General features: G+C 38.3%; 1 pseudogene across 1 annotated transcript in view; it reads left to right on the top strand.

The window, feature by feature from the left end:
• The window catches only part of LOC308620770 (centrosomal protein of 78 kDa-like), a 1,829,729-nt pseudogene that overhangs the window by 595,368 nt on the left and 1,213,466 nt on the right, over positions 1 to 20,895 (top strand). Inside the window, exons 5-11 of the transcript in view lie at positions 90 to 162; positions 1,208 to 1,312; positions 3,530 to 3,704; positions 5,931 to 6,044; positions 8,270 to 8,333; positions 11,410 to 11,500; positions 14,153 to 14,283. The product of the transcript in view is annotated as a centrosomal protein of 78 kDa-like (transcript). The remainder of the gene's footprint in view (positions 1 to 89; positions 163 to 1,207; positions 1,313 to 3,529; positions 3,705 to 5,930; positions 6,045 to 8,269; positions 8,334 to 11,409; positions 11,501 to 14,152; positions 14,284 to 20,895) is intronic.

Genomic DNA, 20,895 nt, shown 5'->3' on the forward strand with positions numbered 1-20,895 from the left:
AGCTCCGATGACAGAGGCCATAACTGTTGAGAGTTGCTTTGGGGGCAAATTAAACCAGTAAAATTTTAAACTCCTCCTCCATATTAAAGGGATTGAATAAATTGGCCACTTTGGTGCACCTGTGTCCTGCGAATTGTCCAATTGGAGATGGAGGTTTAGAAAGTGAGTTTCAGTCTTGTTTAAGTCTCTTCCCATCAGACTGGTCTCGTGATTTCCTACACACCATGTTACTTCCTGTCTACCTTTCCTTGGTGTTGTTCATGCCTGGATTGTCTCCTGTACCTTCTCAAACCTTGGTCCATTCTCATTTTTACCATGGAAGTTTGTCATGCTGGATACTGTCAGAACTAATTTTACTTAAGTTTGCATTAAGGTGCAAAGCTCACGTTTTGTATATTTTCTGTTTTTTGTGTTTGTGTATATTTTATGGTTTTGCTTCAAGAAATATTATGGGAAGGGAAATAGCAAGATGTAAAGAGCAAAAAAGTCATCATTCTCTTTCAATTGTTAGAACATCTATCTGCAGTCATAATTATGATGCACTGTGGTATGTGTTAAATTAGTAAATACATGTAACGTCCCGTAGGAGCAGCAAACTCAGTGGTGTTGGTGAGGGTGTGTCATGGAAGTAATCACAAAGCAGGTGACTGTTGGTTGGGGTCCTGAAAGATTAGTGTGCCTTCCCTGTGTCCAGTAGTGGTCTGGAGGGGTCAGGAAGCCTGCCTTTGAATTTGAGGGAACAGAGGGTTTGAGGTCCTCTCTCTTCTATTGCTCTAGTACACTGCATAGCAGCAGTATACTGGGTTTATAGTTGACGTTTAAATCGCTGATTGATCATTAAGATTGGGATGTATCTTTAGAAATGAAAATAGGAAGAATCGTATGCTTTTTATTTTTTTTCCTATATCTGAAAAGGTATGTAGTACTTTGCTGAGTGGTTGGGAATCAAGTTTGCAGTATTCAGTGTATTCAGTTTTAGTATCTAAGTAGAATTAAACTGTTGCTGTAAACGGGAATAGCACTTTGTTACTGACAAGTTTTAGAATGCATCTGTTCGTCAATTACCTGTTTGGGAAGATTGTAGTTAATGATTTTGAGAATGTGGCTATAAACCTCCAACTGACTCAAGAAAAGCAAATAAGTCAAGATTGACAAATGTATAGGCTCTTCATCTTATTGTGTGTGTGGGTTTTTTTTTTCCTTTTAGTTATTTGTCAAGGTATAAAGAATTCTATCACACTTAAGACAAGTAAACTTCACGGGGTGTATTCTGACATGGCATGGAGCAGATCACACGGCCTAGATCTTAAAGGTGATTTTATGTTTAAACTTTCATGAAAACATATGTGCTTGAAACACATTAATATATTGATACAGAGGGCAGTTAATTTTTGTCTTTTTTGTGTGTGTGTGTGGTACTGTTGTGGCCTCTCCCGTTGCGGAGCACAGGCTCTGTACGTGCAGGCTCAGCGGCCATGGCTCACGGGCCTAGCCGTTCCACAGCATGTGGTATCTTCCCGGACCGAGGCACGAACCCATGTCCCCTGCATTGGCAGGCAGACTCTCAACCACTGCGCCACCAGGGAAGCCCTAATTTTTGCCTTTTGATACATGTGAGCGCAGCTTTCATTTTGCTGAAAGAATATGACCAGTTTTCAGTTTGGGATTCTACCATTTAGGAAAGATAGTCCACTTAATTTTAGAAATAAGAGATTTAATATATAATACCTAATAATACTTTTATGTATGTTTTTTTACTGAAAACATTTATTGTAATACTGTGAAGAAACTATGCCATTCTAGTCTTTAAGACTTAAATGAATCAAGTGTTTATTAGCTGTTGTAGTTTTTAAACTAATAAAAGTCAGTACATCAGCAATTTGTAAATACAGTTTTTGAAATAATGCCTTAACAACTTTACAGTGGTTATAATGACTGTATTTAGGCCTAAAGTTAGTTAATAATTTGACATGAAGGCTTTTTAATAGTTTGATGGTGCAGATAAGGGATAGGTAAACTCTGGCTGGTGGGCCAGATCCAGCCCGTCGCCTGGCTTTGTAAAGAAAGTTTTTCTGGAACATAGTCGCACCCATTGTTTACGTGGTAGTTGTGGCTCCTTTTACCCTACACCAGTGGGGCAGAGTAGTTGCAACAGAAACTGTATAGCCCACAAATCTGGAAATGTTTAAATTTACATTTTAAAAATTGAACAATTCTTTGAGCCTATACAGGGCGAGTCCATTGACCCCTGAGGTAGAAAACAGTCAGGAACTTGGGTGCGGAAGCCAAATGGCCTAGGTTCAAATTCCCTTTCTCCCATTTCATAGCTAGTGACCATGGGCAAATCACTTAACCTCTATGCCTCATTACGAGGTTTAAATGCACTTATTTGTATAAATAGTGCCTGGCACATACTAAGCACTGTGTAAGTGATTGCTGTTGTTTCTGCTTGGAGTTTTAATAAGTTATTGTTAATAGAAAAATGACACTAATGATTTTCCTTTTAGAGTAACAAAGGCACTTTGAGTCTTTTACTTTTTCAGGAATGTAATAAGACTTTTTTCATTGACAGTCAGTGTTCTCTGTTACCAAAATTTACTTTATGAATATAAAGAATTGAATGTCTTCAAGACAGTACTTTTGCTTAAATGTCAAACCATTATTTTCCCAAGGCACATCAAACTGGCTCTGCATAGTCCAGGCCTCTAAAGCTTGTGTGCACACCCTAGGTAGCATGTGAGATACATTTTGTAAATATAGTTTTTTAAATAATGCTTGAGACTTCCCTGGCGGTCCAGCAGTTAACACTATGTGCTCCCAATGTAGGGGGCTTGGGTTCGATCCCTGCTCAAGGAACTAGATCCCACGTGCCTGCCATAACTAAGAGCCCACATGTCACAACTAAAAGATCCGGCATGCTGCAACTAAAGACCCGGCACAGCCAAACAAACAAACAAGCAAATAAATAAATAAATCTTTATAAAAAAATAAGTAAAATAAAATAATGCCTTAGGAGTTAGGAAAAGAAAATATTAGAACATTTTTACCTCTGTATTATTTTAAGAAATCTGTGTAGTTTATCATGTATATAAATTATATGTATGGAACTTTGTGTATATAATGTGTTAATAAATAAGATGCATATTAAAAAGTTTTCTTATGGTTTGCCCAGTCAGGTGTTTGGAGGCCATTGCAGGACAGGATGATGAAATATAGGGCCTCAGCAAAGATAGAATTTAGAACCAATTCCCTGACTTAGAAGATAAGGAAAATAATTCATAGACTGTAATTGAGTTGTCCAACTTTACATAAGTGTTCAGAAACAGGAAATCCAGTGGCTAGAACCGAGCAGAATCTGGGTCACTGGACTCGTAAACCAGAAGTGACTGTTGAATTTCTCAGGTTGATGCTCCTGGCATATATGCTTGATCTGTGTGTGTGTGTAACTCTCTGACATAATAAGCCATACTCAGGCACACCCTGTTTCCTTATTCAAGCATCTTAATTTCATCCCATTAAATCTTTGAAGTATCCGACTACCAGAAGGCATGAAGAAACCTGGGCTGAGAGTCTTCATTCCAGGAGACGTGATCTTGACTGCATGGCTGGTTTGAGGCGCATCACTCTGAACTGCAACCCGCTCATTGGTGACCTGGGTGCAAGTGCTTTGGCAGAATCTCTTAGTGAGGATTTATGGCTTAGAGGGAAATTCTAAAATTGAAAATATTGAATGTTTAATATGAAATATGCTTAGCTTTTGGCATGATACTATTGTGATAGGATTTTTTAAAGCCTCATTTTACTGATAGCTTTTATTTTGCTTTTCAACTTTCTCTAAGAGTTGCATATATCCTTTACAGAAAATACAGAGTTACAAGAGAACCTATAATTTTAATACCCAGATATAATCACTGTTCATTTTGGCGTATATACTTTCAGTCTTTTTTTCTTCTACAAATATGTATGTACACTTAGGGATTACAAAAATAGAATTGTAGTATACTTGCTATTTCACATTCCTGCTTTTTTCACTTAAAGATGTATCATGTAGTATTGCGTCGTATTGATGTTCCATAGTTTAATCAATTCTTTGCAATTCTATTTAGACAGTTTGCTTTTCCCTGTCAGAAACAATGTGAATACGTTGTATATACGTCTCTGTGTGCATCGGGATTACTTCTGTAGAATAAGGTACTACAAGTGGAATGACTAAGTGTGACCTATTTTTAAGACATTTGATACACATGGCCAAATTACCACCCAGAAAGGCTATGCCAATTTGTAGTCCACCCCAACAGTAGATGGGAAGCCTGCCTCTCACAAACACTGGCCTGTAGCACTTGTAAAAAAATGTGAAACTAGGGCCTCCCTGGTGGCGCAGTGGTTGAGAGTCCGCCTGCCGATGCAGGGGATACGGGTTCGTGCCCCGGTCTGGGAGGATCCCATATGCCGCGGAGCGGCTGGGCCCGTGAGCCGTGGCCGCTGGGCCTGCGCGTCCGGAGCCTGTGCTCCGCAACGGGAGAGGCCACAACAGTGAGAGGCCCGCATACCACAAAAAGAAAAAAAAAAAAAAAAAATGTGAAACTACAAAAATGAGTACCTGTCCATTTTCTATGCAAGTGGGATTACTCCAAATTTTATAACTTTTTTCAATTAATTTAGTATGAGCATTTTAGCAAGTCAGTAAATTTGCATCTCCTACATCATTTTTTGTGATTGTTCAGTATTCCATTATATGAATATGCCACAGTGCACATAGCTTATCCATTCTTGTATATAAGCTTTGTCCAGTTTTTCAGTTACAAATAGTACTCTGATATATATCCTTACCTATATCTCTGACTATTTCTTTTGGTTAAATTCTTAGAAAGAGAGTTGTTGGATCCAAAGTGTATAGACATTATTTAAAGGCTTTTCTTACAGAATCGTGGCTTCATCTGATAGGAGAATAACCACATTTTGTTTTATTTTGTATTCATTTGATTGACTGGTGAGGTTTACTGGCTGTTTGTATTAATTTGGCTATTTGGTTAATTATACCCTGTGTCCATTCTTCTGTAGTGAGAGTTTGTAAGGGTTGTATCATATCCTGTCAGATCCGTATGTCTGACTTGCTATTTCTGTGTGTCATGGGGGTGTTGAAAGACTCCAGTTATTTTAATGTGATGGTCCACACAACACTTAAACAAAAGACTCATGATAGTTTCCTTTCATGTAATAGTTTTTAATCCCTGTGCTTTAGTGATGATCCCTTTGGTTTAAATGAGTAGGTTGTTCAGCCCCAGAACTACTAGAATTCATGATCAGTTTTTCTGGTTTTTGTCTGACCTTTTACTGCGAGGGTTCTTGACCATCATACTTTCATGATAGGTTTTTAGTATGTATTCTCTATTCACACATTGTTGAAAGTTTTTATTATTTGTATCCTCTTAGACTTGTCTTTTTTTCCTCTAAAACTAACAGTTATTACATTTCTTCTATTTTGTTTTCCCCTTTGAACTAGTTTCAAGTGTGATTTGGAGCTGAAGATCATGATCAAAAGAATGCAGTGCATTTCTGAGCTCCACCAGGTTTTGCTTGTGAGGTTTACATGCCCCTGCTGCCCTTGCTAATTATGAACTGAGATTCATTTTGTGATGCTTTTTGCTCATAGGTTATATACAGTTATTCTTCAGTTCTGTAATTGTAAAATATGTAGTCTGATTTATTGGTACTAAAGCCAGGGTTATCATTGCACATCCAAGAAGAGGTTTTTAAATTGGATTATGCATTATGTGTGTGCGTATATGTTTCTGTTTTTTTAAATAGCCAAAATTACAAACCTGCCATGACTTGTCTTGTGCAGGACTCTTCCACACGTGAGAAAATGAGAGTTGTCTATATGTTAAATCTGTAGAGTTAGCAAGTGACCTCTTCTCTTTCATCGAAAGCACTTGACCTGCAGCAGTGCGGCCTCACCAGTGAAGGAGCAAAGGCTTTACTAAAGGCCCTTGAAACCAACAGAACTCTGCTCGTTCTGGATATAAGAAAAAATCTGCTTGTTGGTACGTGGTCACTTTTTTTAAATTGATAAACACATAGCAAAACAAAAAGAATTTGTTCAGATATTAACAGTTTTTTAAAACTTAATGTGTTTAACTTTCCTCATCATATACAGTTGGCCTTTGAACAACGTGGGCTTAGGGGTGTCGACCCCTACGCTGTTGAAGATCTGGGTATAAGTTTATAGTCAGTGGTTCCACATCTGTGGATTCAACCAACCTTGGATCATGTAGGATGATAGTACCTATGTATTGAAAACTATGCGTGTGTCAGTGGACCCACGAGGTTCAAACCCATGTTGTTCAAGCTTCAACTGTACTTTTCGAGTGTTGCACTTCCCTTATGTTTTTAGCAGCTAATATACTAATTAAAGTGAATTATACTTGTCAATTTTTCTTATCTCTACTCTGAATAGAGGTGAACCTAGATACTAAGCCTGCTTCCACCAAGAGCATTCTTTCTTTCCTGTGCAGCCTCTGAATTCTTGCCAGGAGTACTTTATTCATTTGTCAGATTCACAAGTAATTTTGTAATCATCTTCTGTGTGCCAGATACGGGTTTAGGGACTAGGGATAAAGCAGTGAACCAGACAGACAAAAGTCTTGCCCTCATGGAGCTTACATTCTAGTAAAGGAGATCAGATAGAAATGAGTAAACAGATAAGTCATATAACTTTAGAGAGTAGGAAGTGCAAAAGTATCTTAATGTAAGGAGAGTGAGGGAGAGCAGGTAGGACTCCATTGGATAGGTTTGTTAGGGGACAGCTTCACTGGAGAAGTGGCATTTGAACGGAGACCTGAATGAAGAGAGGAGCAAGCCATGGAAGATGTGGAGTAAGCACATTCCAGGACAAGGAGGCAATGAGTATGTAGGCATGTAGGTGGGTGGAGTATTTAAGGAAAAGCAAGGAGGCCAATCTGGGCAGAGTACCGAGTGAAGAAGAGTGTGGTAGGACATGAGGTCAAGGAGCTAGCCAGGGGTCTGCTCTTGTAAAGTCTTGAAGGCCAGAGTAAAGATGTGGATTATTCTAAATGAGTAGAGGGGTTTGAACTGGAAAAAGGCATGATCCAAATCGTATCTGAATAAGGTGAGCTGGTATAGAGAAGGGACTTGGGAGGATAAAGAAGAGGAACAGGGGGCTTCCCTGGTGGCGCAGTGGTTGAGAATCTGCCTGCCGATGCAGGGGACGCGGGTTCGTGCCCCGTCCGGGAAGATTCCACATGCCGCGGAGCGACTGGGCCCGTGAGCCATGGCCGCTGAGCCTGCGCGTCCGGAGCCTGTGCTCCGCAAGGGGAGAGGCCACAACTGTGAGAGGCCCGCGTACCGCAAAAAAAAAAAAAAAAAGAAGAGGAACAGGGAGACCAGTTAGGAGACTATCACAGTGCTCCAAATAAGAGATGTTTATGGCCTAGGTTAGGTTGGAAGTTTGCAGCAAGTGAAAAGTGGTTGAATTCAGGTTGTGTTTTGAGGGTGTAGCTCTCAAGACCTGCAGATAGATGTGAGGTATGAAGGAAATAGTAACAAGGAGACAAGTCGTTGATGATTATGTGTGCAAACTGGGTAGTATCCCTTAGAAGAAGGGGGCTGATGGGAGGAGCAGCTTTTTTTTTTTTTTTTTTTTTTTTTTTCTTTTTTTTTGCGGTATGTGGGCCTCTCACTGCTGTGGCCTCTCCCGTTGCGGAGCACAGGCTCCGGACGCGCAGGCCCAGCGGCCATGGCTCACGGGCCCAGCCGCTCCGCGGCATGTGGGATCCTCCCAGACCGGGGCACGAACCCGTATCCCCTGCATCGGCAGGCGGACTCTCAACCACTGCGCCACCAGGGAGGCCCCGGAGCAGCTTTTGAGGGAATATCAGGACTTGGTTTGTTATCTTGGATGCCCTGGTTTGATATCTTAGATGCTCTTTAGGTATCTAAGCGTCTGGACGGTGCTCAGACTGTACTTTGTATCCAAAGGTATCCAAAGCCACTTCAGATGCAAAATGTTTCAAGTTGACCTTTGCTGCTGCCAAAATAGTAGCCACTGTGGGCAGTCTGCAAGATGGCATCTTAGGTTTCTGAGGAAGAAATTAGAATACACAAAGGGGGAAATAAGTGTATAATTATATAATGTAGATTTCATATTTAAATGTATGGGAAAAGCAATAATTAGTTGGCTTTGGGTTTTAAATGGAAAGAGCCACTCATTGGAAAATAATTACTCTAATTTCAATTCATTTTACTTTAGATCATTCTGTGATGAAAACAGTTACCAAACAAGTTCTCCAGATGGAAGGAGTGCCAAGTCAGAGGTATATAACATGTTTCAGTTCTCTCGGAAGAATTTCTCTTTAATGGCTTGGTTTCCTTTCTTTCTTAAAATTATCAAGGTACTTTCTGCCATCTTAAAACTAAGATTTGAGTCAAATCAAATGGTTTTTCTGTTTTTGAAAATGTTGTGTGATGCTTTAATTTAGGTTCCCAGATATGCAGATTGAAAACCTTTTAACTTTTTATTTTCTGTAACATATTATCGTTAGTCACAAATAGTCTTTTTTTTTGGTAATAAGAATGAATAGCAGGAGCAGCATTTGTGAAACCAAATCTAATATGAAACTGACTCTTTCTTGTGAGTAAATTTGAATTTTGAAACAGCAAAACAATAAGGTTTAATAAAAAGCAAAATAAATTTTTTATGTTTATGATCTGCCTATTTCCCAGAAAGAGTTTTGTGGTGACTTTAGTTATATACCAGATACATTAAAATCACCAGTGGACAACACATCTTTTATTCAGGTGCCCTCTGAAAGTTTTAAAAATTTGTTGACTTCATATCACTGAACGGTCCACTTTAAAATGGTTAAAATTATAAATTTTCTGTTTTGTGTAGCTTACCACAATTTTTAAAAAATGTGATGTTTGAAGATTTTTGGGTTTTATAAAGGTATTGTATTAGCATAAAAAAGAAAAATTTAAGAGACCACCTCTAATCCCATTATCCTATCAAGCAATATTTACATTTTAATTTTCTCTTCCTGCTGTCTATAAACATAGTTCCACATAGCTTCAATATAATTTGCCATTCTTATCTTTTCATACTAAATTTCAATTCTGTGATTCATAGTTATACTTTTTACCATTGCATTCACAAGGTTTCATTGAGTTGGTCAAGTTTTTAAATTGGTGAAAAATTGGAAATAACCTAAAATAAACTATTGTAAACATCTTCATAAATACAGCTTTTTTTTTTCTACTTCAAATTGTATGTTTTTGATTTTCTATTAATCAACTTGCTTGGACAATAGTGTATTAAATAAGTTGTTAAGAGTGTTTATGAAGCTAAAAAAAGCTTATGATCGTCTGCCAATTGTTATTTCAAGAGAGTGATATTTGAATAATCAAATAGTACATTCAAAGAAGTTACACTAATTAGATATTATTATTAAAAATGTATATCCTATGTAAAGCATTCTTAAAATAGCTACATTGACTTTTGCTATGATATTAGAAATGGAAAGATATGTAAATAAAACATGTATATGTAAAACATATTAGGAATTCTGTAAAATTAGTACAGAATAATAGGGCATCATGGAATGAGAACAGTTAAACATTTTTTTTTAGTTAGCATGATTAAACAAACTGGAAATGTAACTGAAGTATACAAGCTCATTGAGCTCTTTTAAGAGTAATTTTATTTCCTGGGCTTTTTTTTGTATTTGCCTCAGTTATTTGGAGACATAGAGGTAAGCCAAATCAGTATCTGGGTATATACCTAGATCCAGGTGAGTATAGGGGTGAAATAATGGTGTGAATTGTGTCCCATTTATATTGTACTTATGTATGCATAATAAAAGATGGGAACTTTTATTAGAAATTTTTTAATCTCCTAACAAGAAAAGTGTAATTTAAAAAAATTTTAATACATATATATATATATATATATATATATATATATATATATATATATATATATATTTGTGTGTGTGTGTGTGCGTGTGTGCGTGTGTGGTACGCGGGCCTCTCACTTTTGTGGCCTCTCCCGTTGCGGAGCACAGGCTCAGCGGCCATGGCTCACGGGCCCAGTCGCTCCGCAGCATGTGGGATCTTCCCGGACCGGGGCACGAACCCGTGTCCCCTGCATCGGCAGGTGGACTCTCAACCACTGCGCCACCAGGGAAGCCCTCCTATATATTTTTAAGAGGCATGTAAATCACAGAGGATCGTGTGGTGATTATCAATAAGCTACACTCTATGAAATATTTGTCCTATATTACCGAATACACTCCATTTTACCCTGCATCCTAATGCTGCTAAAATATAGTAGAAAGCAGCAGCATAGCACAGGGAGATCAGCTTGGTGCTTTGCGATGACCTAGAGGGGTGGGATAGGGAGGGTGGGAGGGAGGCTCAAGAGGGTGGGATATGGGGACATGTGTATGCATATGGCTGATTCGCTTTGTTATGTAACAGAAACTAACACAGAATTGTGAAGCAATTATACTCCAATCAAGATCTATTAAAATAAATAAATAAAATAACATAAAATACAGTAGCTTTGAAGGATAAATATAACCATTTTAACCTATGATGTTTGTTTTCAGTAAATTCAAATTAAATATTTAAATGTGAATTTTAATATATGGCTTGTTCTAAGTAAAATATTAACACGTAGGTCTAGTTTTTGCAACCAAATGTTTCCTATAAAGATACTTGCCTCTTTACTACTGAAATATAGGGTAATTCTCCACATTTCACTCTTTCATCCAGTGGGTTTCATTTGTTTTTTTGTGTTTTCTATATGAAATCAAAGGAGCAGTGAAGGTTGACAGGCTTATAGGAGGGTAAAATTGACTCACCTACCCCCCAGCAACTTGCAGCCTTATAACTTGTATTGTTTTTCCATAGAAAAATTCATCTTAAATTTAACTTTTGGTCTACTTCTGAAGATTCTGTTGGGCAGAAGTCATGGGTGTATCTGTGTTTCTGTGTCCTTGAGATTCAGAAATGCCAAAGGTGTTCTAAAATTCAGGAAACTTGAGTGTTTCTGCATGATACATAAAATGTATCATACTTTGGGATTTTTTTTAAACTTTATTTTTGCATTTCTGCACATCTCAATACTTTTGTTTTAGTTAAAATAACTTGTTACTGTAGAGAACTTATATTTTTTTTAAATGCTGGCTTATGGAAAACCTTTGTACAAAACCGATCCTCTTTTTAATGGGCTTGGCATCATTGTCAAGTGCCTTTTTGATTCCTTTCGACGTGTGCACGTGTGACAGTTGCTCTGTAGACCTTTGGTGCATTTGATTCCTTGTTTTCATGCTTTGTCAACCGTAGTCTTCGCCGCAAAGAAGCCTGTAAGTAATGGAAGGAAACACTCTGCTGGTAAAGAATGTTACCCTCCTGAAGCGCTACCACCTGGAGTGTCTGGTTTCCGGCCATTGTGTCCTGCAGAAAGTGCAAAAAGCAACAGGTAACCTGTTTGCATTCCCTGTCTTTTTCAGTCATTTAGAGTTCTTTATTTTGGAACTTGTATTATGTGGGTGGTCTCTGGTGCTTTGTGTAGAGGAAAAAAGGTAACTCACACATGGCTTCTGCCTAATGAGCCCTCTAAGGAAGAAAAATTAAAAGTAATTGGGAGTTTCAAGTTGTTTCTCAAGTGTCACAACAGAGGTAACTCCGTGGGAGTCTTGAGGAGACTAAAATGATCACCAATTGTGCATGTGAGGAAAGTTTGATTAAAGGCAGGTGTAGTTGAGCGAAGCCCTACAGCACAGAAGTAGGAATTTGGATACGTACGAATGGGAAAAAAGACATTTTAGGCATGGGAAATAGTTTAATGCAGAATGGATGAAAAATATGCATTAGACCTCTTCTAAATCAACTGGCTTATTAACTCAGTAAATCAGATTTAGTGAGTCAAACCAGCATTACCTGATTTCTTATCCAGGGGATAGCTGTTCATAGTAATTTTTGTCACAGAACAGTAAATAAAATGGTTGAATTATAGCTTTAGGCTTGCTAAGTGAAATAGATGGCTCTAGATGATCTTCAGGTGACTTACTTGGTAGTAATCAGGAAATTGGGGATTAACAATTGCTTAAGAAAACAAAGAGAATTGATTTTAAATAGTACTTGAAGTAGTTCCTGTGTAAAATATCTGTTCAGTTGCTCATGTTAAATGGATGTTTCTAATCCCCACTGGACAACCGACTACTTTTTTGCAAATGGTAATGTGAATTGCTGTTGCATAAACTATAGTGTTGAATCCCCAGTGTTTGCACTTGAGTTTCACAGCTCTGTGGTTTCCTGTCTTCTTCCTGAGACACTTAATTGCAGGTCCATCCTCGTCACACAGGGTGGTAAATTAGAGAACGATTAATATCACCATTTAAAGAAGAGAGACTGAAATCTCAACCATCCTGAACATAGGAGCTGAAGGGGCCTCTCAGCAGTTCAGAGAGTTATTAGCAAGCCAGTAGGCTGAATTCTGTTGTGTTTTCTCCGTAGCAGAGCCCTCCAGGTCCTTGTTTTGAGCTTATTTATTTTTATACACAATTCTGTATGGATACTGTTCATACTACTAAATAGTTGTATTAACTGGGTTTAACTGGTGATGTATTTACATGAAGATCTAACTTCGTTTTGTTGCTATCTTTTTAGGGGCTTTCCATTCATCAAAGCTGGTGATGTACGTAATCAGTTGGTGGTGTGTAGCTATCATATTTATGATATATAGGGCTTGAATTGGGAAAGGTGGATGGTCATTCTTCTTGCTTTTTAAACTGACAGAGCCTTCCAAGAAGCATTTCCCTCTCTGAAATAAATCCATGTAAAACATGTTTGGTCGCTCTCCCAATGCAACTGTGTAGTTGTGTGGATTTGGCACACAACGGGCAGCCTTGTGGTGATGTCTGTAAACAAGGAATCCTGTTTTCCAGTCCGCAAAATCAGCTGTTACCCAGTGAAACGAACTTGACTGCCATTTCTGACCCCTCACATGGAGCTGTCATACTCAAGAATGTTCACATGTTTTCAAGAAACGTTGTTTGCGGGCTATATGTACAAATTCCTGATCTGAAAGCCAATATAAAGCAACATCTCCCAAACCTCTGCTCTCTCACCAAGGCCACACACATTCCCTCGCTTATGGCCTCGTGGCAAGCGAATACTGTCAGTATCAGATTCTCCTTCCCAGTGGTCTTGGGAGACTGCATAGTTGCTCTGTGAAAGGCACCACTGCTGAGGTTGAGAGAAGAGCATCTTGGGTGTCAGTCCTGGCCTTGCATTCCCAGAGAGAGGGGTGTGCACCTCGTTCTCCTGTTAGGGTTTTCCTATGCTGCAGGGTTTGCTGCTTGTTGTCAAAATGATGTCCTAGTGACTTGTCTTCTGCGTGGTTATATAATCCCAGCACAGTTCTTTATGATCTGTAGACTTTTATGGGGTTGTGGCCAGGTCAGTTTTTAAATGTTTGGAAATGTCCTATTGAACAACATTGCAGTGGCAGTGAAGCTTGCTGGGAGAATTGTTGCCGTAGTTTTGGCTTAAGGGTGGTGAGAAGATGAAATTTTTGATGGGTCAGTTTTAGTTGTGTATGTGTATGTGATTTATTTTTTTAAATTCTAATGTCTTATTCACAGCTTAGATATGTTGACTTTCTGATTGTTCATCAGTCCCTTTACTGATGTATTTTCCTCTGAAAAACTACATTTTCTTCCAGACTGTTTTTGTCTGATGGTGAAGAATAAATTTTTCATTTGCAGTATAAAGTTGATCTGAGAAAAAATGTTTACCTTGGATCTTCACTTGGCTTCTGTGAAAGAAACGTAATAAAATAATATGGGCAATTCCCATTACTAATCCTAACCACATACAACAGAGGTCTGTACAGTAACATAGCAAAAATAAGTTACTGTACTTTTACTTAGTCATTGCCTGTTTTACACTAAAGAGCAGTGAGAGACATTTATAAATAATGATACCTCAGATCACTTTTGTTAAATGTCCTCTAATATTTGGATATTTGGTATCTGGCTTGTGTTGTCTTTTATGCAATCTTGTCTTCTTTCTTTGCACTTTAGTTTAACAACTCTGTGGTTTCCTATCTTCTTCTTGTGACACTCAGGTCCATCAGAATTTCCTGTGACGGTGACAGTAGGGAGTCCTTCCTCCTCAGAAATCGAAGAGGTCGATGATTCCTCAGAACGTGTTCAGGAGGAGCCAGAGAAAATCCATTTGAAACAAGAAGCATTGCAGGTACAAAGTTATCACTTTAAAGCTATAGAGAAGATTATTTTTCAAACGGAAGGCTGATTGCAACACAGCACAGCTTGTGTGAGGGTTCTGTTTTCTCCTCCCACCTGCATTGTATCCCCTTGAATGATTCCTTAAGCTTAGACCAAGGTGAATGGTGGACATTTGAACTCTAAGAAATTAAAATCAAAACATGTTGTTAGTAATATATTTTCCTTTCCTTAGAACCTTAGTATATTAGATTTAGGGAGAACCTTAGTGATCATAAGATAAGGAAATTGAGTTCTGAATGAATACAGTCAGCTGATTCAGTGCTCTTGTTTTACAGATGAGAAAATGGACAGTTCTAGTTGAACTCTCTTTTTATAAGAGGAAAATATGGCCTCATTTTAAATAAAAGTAAAGTTGAAAAAAGTTTTGATGTTGATAGTCTCCTTTCCTAAAATCAAAAATATCAAGAAGCTACATTCTATTACCAAATAAACCTGACCTCTAATGTCATTCCATACTTTTGTTTGTATGGACAGAAAAGAAAAATTGATTTTTATAAGAAATTTTTGCACCTCAAAATTAATATATTTATTTTATTTCAACTTTAATGCAGAGCTGAACATTTCTAGTAAATAAAGGAACACCATTTGTGGGGGACCTTGTCTTTGTGCTACAAAGTCCATGTTTAATTTTTTTTAATTATTTAATATGATTTTCTCTTCATATGAAACATGACACTTGACAGGTTTCAGAACTAATTATCCCGTTATTGTAGGACTATGGGAATTACTCTTTGATTTTCAAAAGAGTTAGGTTTTTATTTTTTAATTAAAATTAATGATAATATAGAGAAATTTTAAGAAAAGAACTTAGAAAATTATGAAATGTTAGAGTATGAGAAATCTATAGTTCATGTAGAGTTACTCCCTTTCGTTTTATAAATGAGCACCTACAATTTGTAGAACGTAAGTGGTTTATTAGTAAATGGCAGAGTATGACAAGACCCTAGAGCATCTAACCCGCATTCCTTGTCATTTTAGTTGTGGTGTATTCATTTCCTTCACGAATAGCCCACGAGATTGTATTTGTAAAAGCAGTAATAGACAGTGGGGAAGTCCAAGAAGTTTAAACACTGGGACCACAGAATAGCAGATTCAGAATGCACTGAGAACCCTTTTAGCTCATCTCTGTTTCGACAAGACACTACAGTGATGGTATCAAAGTGTTTAAGTATATATGCCCACAAAAATCAAGAGATTTCAACATAGTTTTGAAAGACAGAAGACAAGTGGAAGAGTGTGAAACTGAAGCAGTAGAACAGAGGAAAAGCATCACCTAGAATATGCACAGGGACCACGTGCAACTGAGGAGGATTCTGACCCCACCTGCAGAAGTAGCTCCGCGCTTTGATGCGCATGTAGGAGAGAGTGTGGAGTTAGTTAAAAGTGTGACTGAAATAGGGGAGCTCATTGAAGGGTTGTGTTTGGAGGAGTGGACTCCCAGCCCCGCCCTCACCCTCCTGAAATGAGATGATTTCATTTTGAAAACAGTGAAACTGGCGAGAACTGGGGCAGCTAGTGTGAGTTTTTACACCCTAGAAAATTGTGTTTGGGGGAGATCCTATTACAGTTACTGCCCGCTCTTTCCTGCATAAGAAGCCAATCAACCGTTGACTTCAGGGAGCTTTCTGCGCTCATTCTTAAATAGAAAATAAGTGTCATTTGCCTGTTAGTTGAGTAAAGCTTACAACATGACAGAGGGGGAAAGAGTGCAAACATATCCTAGTAGGACCAGGGACAATTTAGGGAACAGAATAATTTAAGAAAAAACCCTAATTAGTATCCTGAGAGAGGTTTAAAAAGAGCTAGCAACTATAAAATAAGACTAGGGTATTAATGAAAAGGAGAATGGTCAGAAAGCAAGAGAGGTCTCCTGGAAATGAAAATATGGGTGCTGAAATAAATTCAGTAGGAATTTAAAAAATTTCTCAGTATATAAAAAAGCAAGACACAATGGAAAATGTGATAGAAATATGTTAGAGAGGCTGCATCTGGGAGATCCCACATGTTACTATTAGAAACTCTAGACCCAGAAAAAAAATAGAGGGAAGCTGTCAAAGGGCAACAAAATTCCCCACAGCTGAAAGTAGACATCAGGCCTCAGATTGAAAATAGTTACGCAAGATGAGCAAGAATAGACTCATACCTAGGCACCCTTCATTGTGAAACTTTCAAATACTGAAAAAATAAATTAAAATAGAATAAAATACTGAGAGGATACATCCATTCCAGAGAGAAAAATACTGGTCACCTAAAAAAAAAGGTTACAATCTGACTTTATCATACTTGTCATGAGCACCATGGATCCTGGAAGGCATTAGAAAGATACCTCCAAAGTTTTTCAGGCACATAATTTTCACCCTAGGGGTTTGTATCCAGCCAAACTATCAGTCATACGTGGAGGCTGAAGAAGATATTTTGTACCCAAAGAAATTTGAAAAATTGACTTTCTGTGCTACACCTTAAGCTATTTATAGACATAATCCAGCAAAATGAGGCAATAAACCAAGAAGGAAGGTAATAAGGGATTCAGTGCAGATTGCAGCTAGTCTAGAGTGGAGAGGCTTCTATTGATTGTGTGATTGAGAGCTTATAAACACCTTGAGGCATATTGTACTTACTAGGTGTTAGGCACTGTTGGAAGGGAGGAGGGAGAGGAAGAGGAGAAGGAAGTTGAACTCCAGAGGAGAAAAGGCTATACGGACATAAAACTGAAGCACACTGAACTATGGTTGATTTTTAACCTACTATTGGTGAGGAAGGGAAGAATCCACTTCAACTTGACACTATAGATGTCCCCCTTTTCAGTGACACACAGGGGTAATGACCACCTATCTAATTTGTTGTCCAAACCGGAACTTGTCCAAACTCCTTACACTTCAATAGTGTAAGGAGGCACTCTAATGCTGTAACATCAGGACAACAGGTATAAACTGGAACAGCCCAAGGCGGCTTGGGGTATGTGGTCACCCTGCACAAGGGCAGTGACACTGGCACAGTATGGAACGAGGTGTAGTCTATACACAGAGACACAGTACATCTGCAGTGGGCAATATTAATTTCATTGTAATAATGGCAATACTGCCTTGGTTTGTAGCTTTTATTGTCAACGTGCATGTAATCACAAATAACTAAAGTAAACTATACTTAGTATGTATTAGTATTAACTTGGTATGTACTGAAATGTATTGTGTACTAGTATGTACTTAGTATATATTAGGCTCTAAGTGTTTTTGCATATATTAACTCATTTAATCCTCTGAATAGCCTTATGAGGTTGGTGCTAATATCATTCCCACTTTTGAGAACAGGAAGCTAAGTCAGGGAAGGAACTTGCCCAGGCTGTACCTAATTTAAGGTTGGATCAAGGCTTTGAGTTCAGGCTCTCCGCCTGTTCTCTTAAACCTTACTCTGTACTGACTCTCAAATAACAGAAGACTTAACTGCACATAGAACAGAATATAAATTTCAACTTTGACAACGTAAAAGCTAGGTTTGGAAGGTAGACAGGAGGTAGAAAAAAGGGAAGATGGTATGAATGTCCTCATTTTACAAAGCGTGACGTTGAGAGAGTTTCTGGTTGATCAACAATGTAGGTTTTTAAGTGTATGACTACAAGTCAGAGATCATGAGCAGTGGAATAACTCATGATGACATAACTTAGCAGTGTGGACATAGGAAAGAGTGTAAAGGAACTAAACCCTTACTTATTAGTAAGTTAGAAAGTGAACAGATAATGCCTCCAATTTAGTGAGAAAATAGTCATGGAAGAGTATTACTTGGAAATGGAGAAGAATTCAAAATAACAATAGTTGGACTTCCCTGGTGGCACAGTGGTTAAGAAACTGCCTGCCAAGGCAGGGGACATGGGTTCGAGCCCTGGTCCGGAAAGATCCCACATGCCACGGAGCAGCGAAGCCCGTGCTCCACAACTATGGACCTGGCGCTCTAGAGCCTGTGAACCACAACTACTGAGCGCACGTGCCACAAGTACTGAAGCCCGTGCGCCTAGATCCTGTGCTCCCTAACAAGAGAAGCAACCTCAATGAAGAGTAGCCCCCGCTCACCGCAACTAGAGAAAGCCTGCATGCAACAACGAAGACTCAACACAGCCACAAATAAGTAAATAATAAAATAATAAAAATAATAAAAATAATAATAAAAATAACAATAGTTGATGTAAACCTCATAAAAAAGGAAATCCATACAGCCAGTAAACACAGAAAAGTGTACGACTTCATGAAGTAATAAGTGAAAAGTGAGTCAAAACCAAGGAAACTACATGTCAATCAGATTGACAAATACATAAATAAAAAGTCTGGTAGTATCAGGTATTGTAGACCTGAAGTACTATGGGAATCTTCTACCCTGTTTATACTGGAGTATAAATCGACACAACTACTTTGGAAAGCATTTAGCACTCTCCATCACCTGAAGGTATATAAATAGCCTGTGAGCCAGCAGCCCTCACCCCCGCCCTGTGTAAATGCACCAGAATAACGGGTACAGCAGGATTCCTGTCCATGATTTGCATTAGCACAAACTGAAAACAAACCAAATGTCCATTAAGAGTCAAAAATTAAAGATGATACAAATAGATGGAGAGATATACCATGTTCTTGGATTAGAAGAATCAACACTGTGAAAATGACTCTACTACCCAAAGCTGTCTACAGATTCAGTGCAATCCCTATCAACCTACCACTGGCATTTTTCACAGAACTAGAACAAAAAATTTCACAATTTGTATGGAAACACAAAAGACCCCGAATAGCCGAATCAATCTTGAGAACGAAAAATGGAGCTGGAGGAATCAGGCTCCCTGACTTCAGACTATACTACAAAGCTACAGTAATCAAGACACTATTGTACTGGCACAAAAACAGAAAGATAGATCAATGGAACAGAATAGAAAGCCCAGAGATAAACCAACACACATACGGTCACCTTATCTTTGATAAAGGGGGCAGGAATGTATAGTGGAGAAAGGACAGTCTCTTCAATAAGTGGTGCTGGGAAAACTGGACAGGTACATGCATGTAAAAGTATGAGATTAGATCACTCCCTAACACCATACACAAAAATAAGCTCAAAATGGATTAAAGACCTAAATGTAAGGCCAGAAACTATCAAACTCTTAGAGGAAAACATAGGCAGAACACTCCATGACATAAATCACAGCAAGATCCTTTTTGACCCACCTCCTAGAGAAATGGAAATCAAAACAAAAATAAACAAATGGGACCTAATGAAACTTCAAAGCTTTTGCACAGCAAAGGAAACCATAAACAAGACCAAAAGACAACCCACAGAATGGGAGAAAATATTTGCAAATGAAGCAACTGACAGAGGATTAATCTACAAAATTTACAAGCAGCTCATGGAGCTCAATACCAAAAAAATAAACAACCCAATCCAAAAATGGGCAGAAGACCTAAATAGACATTTCTCCACAGAAGATATACAGACTGCCAACAAACACATGAAAGAATGCTCCACATCTTTAATCATTAGAGAAATGCAAATCAAAACTACAATGAGATATCATCTGACACCAGTCAGAATGGCCATCATCAAAAAATCTAGAAACAATAAATGCTGGAGAGGGTGTGGAGAAAAGGGAACACTCTTGCACTGCTGGTGGGAATGTGAATTGGTACAGCCACTATGGAGAGCAGTATGGAGGTTCCTTAAAAAACTACAAATAGAACTACCATATGACCCAGCAATCCCACTATTGGGCATGTACCATAAACCATAATTCAAAATCCATAAATTCAAAAAGAGTCATGTACCTAAATGTTCATTGCAGCTCTATTTACAATAGCCAGGAGATGGAAACAACCTAAGTTTCCATCATCGGATGAATGGATAAAGAAGGTGTGACACATATATACAATGGAATATTACTCAGCCATAAAAAGAAACGAAATTGAATTATTTGTAGTGAGGCGGATGGACCTAGAGTCTGTCATGCAGAGTGAAGTAAGTCAGAAAGAGAAAGACAAATACCGTATGCTAACACATATATATGGAATCTAAGAAAAAAAATGTCATGAAGAACCTAGGGGTAAGACAGGAATAAAGACACAGACGACCTAGAGAATGGACTTGAGGATATGGGGAGGGGGAAGGGTAAGCTGTGACAAGGTGAGAGAGTGGCATGGACATATATACATTACCAAACATAAAATAGATAGCTAGTGGGAAGCAGCTGCGTAGCACAGGGAGATCAGCTTGGTGCTTTGGGACCACCTAGAGGGGTGGGATAGGGAGGGTGGGAGGGAGGGAGACACAAGAGGGAAGAGATATGGGAGTATATGTATATGTATAACTGATTCACTTTGTTATAAAGCAGAAACTAACACCAAATTGTAAAGCAATTATACTCCAATAAAGATGTAAAAATAAAAAGTGTAGGCTGTTTTTATTATTGGATGCAAGCTAGTGATGCTGTAAAAGCTTTCAGCAAGTATGTGTTTCTTTCTTATATAAAGCACTGCCATTAAGGCTGCCCTAATATTTTTTAGATTACATTTACCTATAGATTACTTACAGGTTCAAA

This window comes from Mesoplodon bidens (genome assembly GCF_964165515.1).
Source record: "Mesoplodon bidens genome assembly, chromosome: 7".
NCBI classification, from domain to species: domain Eukaryota; kingdom Metazoa; phylum Chordata; class Mammalia; order Artiodactyla; family Ziphiidae; genus Mesoplodon; species Mesoplodon bidens.